Genomic DNA, 10,197 nt, shown 5'->3' on the forward strand with positions numbered 1-10,197 from the left:
CAGGACTAGTCTTTTTTGGGTTTTTTAATTCCTTAATGAAGGTCTGCGATTCTTCATAGGTGTTCATTCTTTTCAGATGTACATGAGATTGATGTGATTCCAAATTGATGGGGTGTACTCTGAAGTGCTCTTAGGTCAATTGGGGTTATATCCCATCAAAGAGTTTGTCGGTTCCTTCATTTTATGGGTTTTTTCACAGGTGATGGGTTTTTCAGAGTTTCTCTCTTGTAGTGGTAGTGGTCTTTATTAGATTTTTTTTAACTTGTAGATTGTAGTTTTTCACTGTTTTTTCTCTTCATTTAAAGACCAATTTCGGTCTTTAGTGGGATATTGGGTATGCTATTGGTTGTAATATTTTTGTAGTAATATTGAGGCTCTTGGTCTTTCTCAAGGCTTTAGGGTTTATTGCTCTTTTCAGAATTCAGAGGTATCCCTATTCTCTTGTTATTTGCTTCAAATTTTTGAGGTTCTTTCATTTGCATGTTTTGAGACACATTTGGAGTTATTGGGTCTCTAGGAATTTTGAAAATTGTAAGGGTCTTGAACCACTTCAGAGTACTTGGTTTTTTTTATAATCTCATCTTAGTTATGTCATGCTAGGCTTTACCTTATCCTTTCCATTTTTTAGATCTTTGTTTGCTTTATCTGTTACCTGATGTTTTCAAATTTTAGGTTTCTTTTAGGCTCTTGATTGTTTTCAGCAGTGGGCTTAGTTATTTATAGGTCCTAATTTTTGTCAAGTCTGGGATCTTTTGAGAGATTTGATTGGTTTTGAGGCGGATTGTTTGAGTGGAAGATAGTCGAGTGCCAGTTGTAGGGTTTGTCGTCTTCAGTGGGTTTTTGAAGTCAATGGAGTTTAAAATGCATCGGTATTATTGTGTGTCTGCGTGGTTACAGTCTGGATATTCGACTTGAATGTTTATTATTGTGTGAGTTTTGTAATTTTTCCTAAGGATTCTTTTACGTTAAGGTGAGTACTTTCAGTTGCGGTGAGTTGTTTTGGCTGCCGTGTATGCTGTTGGCAGAGGTGAGTTGTTTTGTCTGAATTCATTACTATTAGGTAGAGAGCGCAATATTTGGCTGTTGTGTTTGTCTTCGTTGCGTTATAATTATATATTCGTTTTATACATTCATTTTTTATATTTATTTCATATACCATATATTTTTATATTATTTATTTTATATATTGCACATTTTATACTTATTTTTTATATTTACTTTATATATTTTATTCATTTCTGTATAATTTTATATATTATGCATTTTTTATATTATTTACTTTATAAATTATTCATTTCTTTTATTTTATACTTAATTTATTTTTAAATTTATTTTATATATTAATTTTTTATTTTATACTATAATACATAAAATAAATAATTAATGTATAATACATAAAATATATAATATAAAGTATTAAATAAATCATACATACAATATATATATATATTATATATTATTTATTTTATACATTATGAATTTTTTATATTTATTTTACACTCATTTTATATTTTATACATTATTCATTTTTATATAATTTATTTAAATATACATTTTTATATTATTTACCTTATATTATACATTATTAATTTTTATATTATATATATTCATTTTAATTCATTCTTATATTATTTATATATATTTTTTTATATTATTTATTTTATATATTATACATTTTATACAATTTCAATTTTTTAAATTTATTTTATATATTATACATTTTCAATTTTTTAAATTTTTTATTTTATATATTATACATTTTCAATTTTTATACTATTTATGCTATATATTATACATTTTCAATTTTTTATATTTATTTTATAAATTATACATTTTCAATTTTTTATATTATTTTGCAAATTATACATTTTAGACATTTTCAATTTTTAAATTATTTTGTAAATTATACATTTTTAGACATTTTCAATTTTTGTATTATTTATTTTGTAAATTATACATTTTCAATTTTTTATATTATTTATTTTATAAATTATACATTTTCAATTTTTTATATTATTTATTTTGTAAATTATACATTTTCAATTTTTTATATTATTTATTTTATAAATTATACATTTTAGACATTTTCAATTTTTTATATTATTTATTTTGTAAATTATACATTTTAGACATTTTCAATTTTTTATATTATTTGTTTTGTAAATTATACATTTTAGACATTTTCAATTTTTTATATTATTTGTTCTGTAAATTATACATTTTCAATTTTTTATATTATTTATTTTGTAAATTATACATTTTAGACATTTTCAATTTTTTATATTATTTGTTTTGTAAATTATACATTTTCAATTTTTTATATTATTTGTTCTGTAAATTATACATTTTCAATTTTTTATATTATTTGTTTTGTAAATTATACATTTTAGACATTTTCAATTTTTTATATTATTTGTTTTGTAAATTATACATTTTAGACATTTTCAATTTTTTATATTATTTATTTTGTAAATTATACATTTTAGACATTTTCAATTTTTTATATTATTTGTTTTGTAAATTATACATTTTAGACATTTTCAATTTTTTATATTACTTATTTTGTAAATTATACATTTTAGACATTTTCAATTTTTTATATTATTTATTTTGTAAATTATATATTTTCAATTTTTATATTATTTATTTCATATATTATACATTTTCAATTTATATTATTTATTTTATATATTAATATAAAAAATGGAAAATGTATATGTAAAATAAATATACAAAATGGAAAATGTATCATATATGAAAGAAATAATATATAAAAAATGTATATGTAAAATAAATATAAAAATGGAAAATGTATAATATATAATATAAAAAGTGAAAAATGTATATGTAAATTAAATATAAAAATGAATGTATAGAATGTATAATATATAAGATAAATAATATAAGAAATGATTAATGTAAAAAATGTATAATATATAAAATAAATAATATATAAAAGAAAGTGTGAAAAGAGTAATGTCTAAAATGTATAATATAAAAATAATGTATATTATATAAAATAAATTGTATAAAAATATATATAAAATGTATAATATATAAAATAAATAATATAAATGGAAAATGTATATGTAAACAATATAAAAAATGAATATATAAAATGTATATGTAAAATAAATATAGAAAATGGAAAATGTATAAAATATATAATATAAAAAAATGAAAAAGTATATGTAAAATAAATGTATATATAATATAAAAATGTATGTCTAAAATAAATATAAAAAATGAATAATGTACAAAATGAATATATAAAATAAAGTTAAAAAATGAATAATGTATAAAATGTATAATATATAAAATAAAGTGTGAAAAGAGTAATGTCTAAAATGTATAATATAAAAATAATGTATATTATATAAAATAAATTGTATAAAAATATATATAAAATGTATAATATATAAAATAAATAATATAAAGAATGGAAAATGTATATGTAAACAATATAAAAAATGAATATATAAAATGTATACATAAAATAAATATAAAAATGAATAATGTATAATATATAAAGTAAAACAAATAATATAAAAATAAATATTTATAATAATATAAAAATGAATAATATATAAAATGTATAATATATAAAGTAAATATATAAAATGAATATAAAAAATGAATGTATAAAATGAATAATATATGAAAATGAAAAATGTATGTAAAATAAACATAAGAATGCATTACATAAAATATAAAAAATAAATAATGTATAATATATAAAATAAATAATATAAAAATAAAGTTATAATATAAAAAAGAATAATGTATAATATATAAAATAAATATAAAAATGAATAATATAGAAGATAAATATAAAAAATGAATGTATAAAATATAAAGTACATAATATATAAAATAAATAATATAAAAATGAATATATAAAACATAAAAATGAATAATATATAAAATGTATAATATATAAAGTAAATATAAAAATGTATAATATATAAAATAAATAATATAAAAAATGAATATATGAAATAATATAAAAATGTATTATATATAACAAATATGAAAATAATATTTAAAATAAATGTATAATATATAAAAATGTATATGTAAAGTAAATAATATAAAAATGTATAATATATAAATATAAAAAATGAATTATGAAATAATATAAAAATGTATATATAAAACAAATATAAAAATAAATATTTAAAATAATGTATAAGATGTATAATATATAAAGTAAATAATATAAAAATGTATATATAATATGTAAAGTAAATAATATTAAAATGTATAATATATAAAACAAATATAAAAATAGTTAAAATAATAATAAAAAAGAATGTATAGAATGAATATATAAAACAAATAATATAAAAATAATTATTTAAAATAAGTACTCTAAGAAATGAACATATAAAATAAATATAAAAATGAATGTTTAAATGAATATATAAAATAAATAATATAAAAAAAATGATGTATAAAATGAATAATGTATAAAATAAATATAAAAATGAATAATGTATAAAATGTATATTTAAAATAAAGCATATAACATGTATAATATATAGAATATATAAATTAAATATAAAAAATGAATTTATAAAATGAATAATATATAAAATATGTAATATAGAAAATAAATAATATAAAAAACGTATTATAAAATATAAAGTAAATATAAAAATGTATTATATAATATATAAAAGTAATATAAAAAAGAATATAAAGTGTAATATATATAAAATACGTAATACAAAAATATATAATATATTATAAATAAATAAAAATAATATAAAAAAATAGATTGAAATAAATAATTTAAAAATGAATATAAAAATAAATATAAAAATAACTAATATATAAAATATATATAAATCAAAAATAATATAAAAATATATAACATATAATATAAATATTAAAAACATGCATAACGTACATAAGATAAATAAAAATTTTGAGAAATTTTCAAAAATGTAAACATCATAAAACGAAATTGCGTCATATTGTGATCGGTATATTAAAATATATATTAAAAATTACAGTCATTCACAATTATAATAATAAAATAATATTAAAAGGTTGAGGCCTCAATCCTGTACAGTCCAGTTTCTCCGTTCACATACTACGAGTGGGATATTGCTTCTTGGTCACAAAATGATGCCAACACAAAATACAAAATATAAACCTAGTAAAGACTAATGATAGTGCAACAAACAAGAAACGATAAAGAACATGAACACCATCAAGAATGAAGACAGTGCAATATGAATAACACTAAAAATCAGTAGAATGGTGATAGGTTTATAATACATACACCCGTCGATGGCTGAATGCAGCCGAAACTAGTAGTGTATTAAAATGATGTTTTAAACCTTTTAATATTATTTTATTATAATTGTGAATGACTGTAATTTTTAATATATATTTTATCATAAAACGAAGTAAAACAAAGATTTTCTTAATTTTTTTTTGGAAGTTGAATTTTCAAACATTTTTAGTTATGTGCGCGTAGTCTAGTGGTATGTTCTTCTAAATACAATACTAAACCTGACACTCTACTGACCAGGTAAGTAACTGCTTGTTTTTTAAAGGGCTGTTCTGTGAGTTATTAGAAGTGGAAGCACATCCTAGTAAGAGTAGGAAGGTGCAGCCTTACCTAGATAAGTGACCATGAACAAAGGTGGGTGTCACAGATGTATATGGGAGTGTCTGTGTGTGTGTGTACACACATACAAATGGCATCTGCTTTATGCTTGTATAAACTTACTATTTTATGAAGATATCCGTCTTCTGGGTTGTTGCGCTGTGTAGTCTGGTCGATGTTAACCAACGTTTCAGAGGTCATACTGCCTCCGTCATCAGGGCGATGAATATTTCTGTCTTCTGGGTTGTTGCACTGTGTAGTCTAGTTGATGTTAACCAACGTTTCAGAGGTCATACTGCCTCCATCATCAGGGCGATGAGTATGAAGATTTCTGTCTTCTGGGTTGTTGCGCTGTGTAGTCTGGTCGATGTTTACCAACGTTTCAGAGGTCATACTGCCTCTGTCATCAGGGCGATAAGTATGAAGATTTCTGTCTTCTGGGTTGTTGCACTGTGCAGTCTGGTCGATGTTTACCAAAGTAATATGACCTCTGAAACGCTGGTTAACATCGACCAGACTACACAGCGCAACAACCCAGAAACGGATATCTTCATACTCACTGCTGTGAGAACCTCAAGTCTTACTTACTATTTTATGTACCAACTTCCTTAAGCTGAATGGCTCATAAGGGTACAGATGCAAAGAAAGATCCAAAACTGACCTGTCACCAATCATGTTAGTCACTTCAGTCTTTCCTAGCCCAGCATATACTACTACCTGTTTTTGTGCTACTTAATTCATTGAATGGCAATGAGTGGTAAGTGCTACACAAAGGAGAGGAGTCAGGTTCAGCAACTTTGAAGAAAACTTGGATTGCACACAGTAAAATGACAAAACATCCAAACCTAATGCAATGGAAATGCTCTTATTGTACATGTTTCTTAACTGAAGCATTTTCAATGAAAACCAAGAGTATTTAATTACTGTTGCAGCAAGTGTGCTGCTTCATCCAGCAAATCTCACTTAGCAATGCTGGGCTTGTAACACAGACACTTACTAAAAACAATTCTCGGATAAACACGTATTATTCAAGGAAAATAGCACACAACAGGAAATAATTTCCTCAACATCTCACAAAATACCTTTTAAACATTTAAATTAAAATGGAAAATCCACACATGTAAAATTTAACAAGATATTATAAAATAATACCAACTTAAGACGTAATAGGAGTGAAGTATTATGAGTTTAATATATTATCTTTTCAAAGGCGCTTACTATACCTAAAATTAATTAAGGAAAAACCAGACCATGTCAAAGTTGGCTCTCTCTTTGTATTACTAACACACAATTAATTTGGTTTTATGAAACCTTCTAATATTGTCCCAATTTAACAGTGATAACATTTCCGGTAAACCTGTTCTTGTACACCTTGTCACTAGATGCAGAAGAATGACACTACATTCCATCTGCTTTAACCCCAAGGTAAAGAGCCCCCAAGCTCCTATTAGATAGGAGGCCGGGTGAGCACGAGAGTTGGTCCAGATGTGGTAGCAAACACAAAACTCAATGCCCCAAATGTCAAAATCTTAGCTAGTCCCTATAATTAATCATATTAATTGTGATGATAATGATACAACATTCTCCACTAAGGACCTCTAACAGACAAGATTCTGAATCTACAAATGGTCTGATCTTTCATTACAAAAAAGGTCTGAAAATATCAATACATTTGATAATTATCTTATAAAATGTGAATTTAACCTATACTGTTCACATTTATGTTCTAATAAAAAGAAATTAGAACAGCAAAGTTTCAAAAAAGAGGGCAATTAGTTTGTTCATGGTTTTGTTTGACGTGCCCAATATACTGCTTTTAGTCACTGATTAGATGAAATTTGTGTAATCAATACATTAGTTTACTCAAGACAGAGGGCAAGTAACCAGTTTATCAGACCTTAACATTAATAAATCACAATGTAAAAATAAAAGCATCTAGTTTCAACAGTATTCCATCTCACTTTCGCTCCATTTCCTTGACTGCCTAACAATAACCTCGTCGCTTATGAAACTCATATAGATTCAGCAATTTGGCATGTCTCTGCTCCATCACCCCTAGCCATTTCTTCATTGACACATTTTCAGATAGGAGCACCTGAAGAATATGTACCACCCCCTTTTTACCCTTGTTTTGGTATGCAGCCAGCAACAGGCAACATGACAGATGACGTGGCTTTGATGTAGACTGAAGACATTACATGCAACTGTTTAAACATTTTACATGAATAAATGTCCACAACTGTTTGCCATCTGGGAGTTCAATCCCTTTATGAAAAAATTAGCTTTGCATTAATACAGTGTTTTTCAGGAATGCAAATGGTGAAATGATGGCACACAAAAATTACCAAAAATCAAACTTCTTATAAAAAAGTAAAATACTTGAAAGGATTACTGAAACTTTTGCAACATCATTATTCAGTTATACTGCACACAAATGTATATCAGTTTTGCTACAGTTTGGTAGAGGCCCACAGACACAATATTGTGTCTCGTAAACTACACACACTTTTTGGTGAGTATACTTCGATTTCCTGTTCCTAAAACCCTTGGAAGCCCAAAAACATTTAAATATACTATTCTTACAGAAACAGATCCACTGATTTACATGGTGGAGAGATCACTTCAAAACTCTGTCCAATATTAACTGTGCAAAATAATTCATCAAAGACTCCAATGAGTTTCCATTCCTGTGTGCCAACCCTAACCTACATTAGAATTTACACTTATCACATTTCTGCTCAGACAGACAATGCTTTCAAATTACATACTTTTATGCAATGGAGAAAACTCACAAATGTCTACAGTGTTTTGTCTTCATGCAGTAATGAAAAGCAGCTCTTATTTGCATTTTCTTAATGTCAACATCATCAATGTATCCTTTCTGACGAGCAGACCCCTGGCACAGGACACTGTTTCTCTGCATACTTTTTACTCATCTTTACACAATGCTACAGTTAAAATATGAATGTGAGACATGTAATAATGCAGAGAAGTTACAATACCAAAATAATGTTGTAAAGAAATTATTAAATAAAATTATAAAACAACAATATTTAAAAACTGGCTCAATCAATATCATAGAGTGGCAAAGGTCACAACAATCTGAACAATCATGGATGAAGAATGTGCCTTTGACAGTTCCAAAACTGTTTTATGTTTAGAATAACTTTCAGAATGACGCTCCCAATTGTGTGTGAAAAGTTACAAATTAGGTTCATAACTTAGGCTAACAATACATACTGCCTGTAAAAATAACATTCCTATTAAATGAAAGAGCAGACAAACACTGCAGAAATTTGAAAACTCATTGCTTGGAGTAAAAGGATGATATGTGAACAATTTCAGTTTGGCCACATACGACAACCTGAAGAACAAATTGATGATAAAAGAAACTTGGACAGCACACCATCCCACTTCACACATTGCTCATTCAGTAAAACACATTTATAAAAGAATCCCAAGGGAACTGAAAATTTTCTAATTTCAAATACACTTCCTTATAACAAAATTATTTGATTCCAGATACAAACATTGCACAGTTCACACATCAACGTATTATGAACCAAATCACAAATCATAACTTAATGTTATATGGCAGAAGACAATGACCATTTCTTTTTCCCTAGCTGCACTGCTTTCTTGGTTATGTTCCTCCTTTCTTTATTTCCTTCTTTAAATTAAGAATTCTACTCACATGCTCTTTACATTTGATATTAATTATTTCACATTTACAAAAGGAACGCTTACTCTTAGATAATTCAAGCATGGTAGTAAACAGTCATATATATAAAACACAAAACTGCAAGTCTTCAGACTAATTTTTCAAATCTTTGTATTACCTTTCAGTTTCCTTCCTAAACAATTTCCATTTAACATAAGTAAACTTTTTTGTTGGATTTTATGTTTTGATGGTGGTGAGCCCGAAGATGGCTGTCTTCTGGGTTGTAGCACCATGTAGTCTTGTAAAAGTTTACTAACATAACAAAGGTCCTTGCTGCCTCCACCACAGCATGATAATGGATGAAGCAAGGACCTTCGATACGTTCGTGAACTTCTACTAGACTACAAAGAGCTACAACCCAGAAGACAGGCATCTTTGAACTTTTATCGGTTTTCCCCTCTGTATTAATGGGACCAAAGAACCGTTATGACAAAGTCAGTTCTATGTTTCATCCTAAATATGATGTTACTCATATTTCAGTACATATGTTGTATGTGTACCAGTACAGCACCAAACACACAGCATAATTGCTAATGAACCTTTGTAATACGTATGAAGTACTTTTCTACTGATTTGTATGCTGATTAATGTGACCTGTTTATAGAAATTTGTACATACTACCACTGGGAAACGCTGGTCTACTCAGTTAAGAATATCTCTGGCTAATAAACGAAATGACAAGGTCGCATAGTAAAACATAATGCTGCGTGTATAGGTCCTTTCGTCATATAACCATTCGCCTTTGTTTTGGGAAAAAGAAATTCATGGAACTCTAACCACAAATAAGTTTTTAAGAATGTGTTTAGAAATTGCCAATGCGGTGTGAACTTAACCTCAAATCTGCATTCTCTTCATG

The sequence above is a fragment of the Zootermopsis nevadensis genome, unplaced genomic scaffold, assembly GCF_977971745.1.
Source record: "Zootermopsis nevadensis isolate Lab colony 2312 unplaced genomic scaffold, Znev_1.0 Znev_ptg000022l, whole genome shotgun sequence".
NCBI classification, from domain to species: Eukaryota; Metazoa; Arthropoda; class Insecta; order Blattodea; family Termopsidae; genus Zootermopsis; species Zootermopsis nevadensis.